Below are 2,035 nucleotides of genomic sequence, written 5' to 3'. Positions count from 1 at the left end.
GGGGTTACAGTTACATGAGCAAGGTAATAAGTCCATTTCCTAGGGAGCTTTGTTTTTCCCTTATCCTCCCTTTCCTCTCCACCTTCCCAGCTCCTCCCCCCCCCGCCCCCTTAAAGTTGTAAAGTTCATTTTCAACATAGTGTCTTATACATCTCACTGTTACAAGGGGTCATTCTGTATCCTTATTTCAGCATTTTGTTTTTTCCCTTCTACTCCCCAAATTAGAAAAATGTATATACAAGATGCAGGACACCGGAATCAAACACAGTGAAAACAGGGGTTATACCATGGGGGAAGAACATACAAAAGAAATTTTAAAAATCACATAGTACATTATAAATACATTAAAATCAACAGCAAGAAAGATGAAACCTCTTGTGTACCCATCTTGGGGTTCATTTAACATCATCTTTTGTTTTTTTGTCAGTTGTGGGGCTTGAACTCTGGGCCTGAATGCTGTCCCTCAGCTATTCAGCTCAAGGCGAGTCCACTACCACTTGAGCCACAGCGCCAGTTCTGGTTTTCTGAGTGGTTTACTGGAGATAAGAGTGTTATGGGTTTTCCTGCCTGGGCTGGCTTTGAACTGTGCTCCTCAGATCTCAGCCTCCTGAGTAGCTAAGATTACAGGTGTGAGCCACCAGCGCCTGGCTCTTAGCATCATCTTATATGGTCATATGTACATAGCTTTTGACCTTTTCCTCTTGCCCTAGACATACACTAGCTATTTCAGATAAGGGAAACCATGGGACCTATGTTTCTTTGGGCCTGCCTTGCTTCACTTAATATAATTTTTTCCAAAAAATATAATTTTTTCCAAGTCTTTCCATTTCCTATCAAATGGGGCGGTGTCATTCTTTCTGATGGAGGCATAGAATTCCATTGTATATACTTGGAATATACCACATTTTCTTGATCCATTCATCTACTGAGGGGCATCTGGGTTGGTTCCATATCTTAACTATGGAAAATAATGCTGCAATAAACATAGTTATGCTGGTAGCTTTGGTATGGCCTTGTTTGTGATCCCAAAAGTGGGATTGCTGGGTCATTGTTGAGAAGTTTTGCATCGATGTTCATCAAAGAAAAAAGTCTATAGTTCTCTGTTTCATATGTCCCTGCCTGGTTTTGGGATGAGGGTTATGATGGCTCATAGAAAGAGTTTGGTTCACGTGAACTTGCTCTTTCAGTTTCATTGAAGAGTTGGAGGAGTATTGGTGTGAGTTCTGTTTTGAAGGCCTTGTAGAATTCCTCTGTAAATCCATGCGGTCCTGGGCTTTTCTTGGGTAGGAGGTCTCTTATTGCTATTTCTATTTCGATGCTTGATATGGGTCTGTTAAGTTGATTTAAATCATCTTGGTTTAGTTTGGGCATGTCAATAATTGCTAGAGAATCGTCCATTTCTTCCAGATTCTCAAATTTACTAGCATAAAGGTTTGAGAAGTATTCCCTTATAATGTTCTGAATCTTGGTTGTTTCTGTGGTGATGTTTCCATTCTCATCTCTCAGTTTGTTTATTTGGGTGTGTTCATTTTTAAAATTAAAATAAATGAAAATTTAAAAATTCAAAGTTGCTATTATAAAGGTGATGTACAGAGGAGTTACAGTTAGACAAGTCAAGTGAGTACATTTCTTTTTGGACTTACTCTTGGAATAATTTATGTGACTAAAATTAGGTAAGACAGAATTGATTACAGTTAAAGATTTTACTTTTTGAACAATTAACAAATAAGACAATTGCATCTATATTAGGATAGACTGAGTTTCATACCTGACGCAACTGCTTACTATAGAAGTGGCACTATGTGGCTTAGTTTTGCCATGTGTAAATGGAAATTCCTGTAATATAGTATTACTTCAAATTTATTAAGGAAAAAATGAGTACACGAAAGGTTCGTAGAGTTGCACTTAGTAAGCACCACGTGAATGTCAGATATAATTACTAACACTATTGTCCTACTATGATTGAAGTTTATTCCTACCATACTCCCTAGATCTCATGTTTATATAATGTTTATGGGGTTGTGCTTTTGCTTGG

The sequence above is a fragment of the Dipodomys ordii genome, unplaced genomic scaffold, assembly GCF_000151885.1.
Source record: "Dipodomys ordii isolate 6190 unplaced genomic scaffold, Dord_2.0 Scaffold16, whole genome shotgun sequence".
In the NCBI taxonomy this organism is placed as follows: domain Eukaryota; kingdom Metazoa; phylum Chordata; class Mammalia; order Rodentia; family Heteromyidae; genus Dipodomys; species Dipodomys ordii.
Note: the sequence above shows the minus strand (reverse complement) of the source record.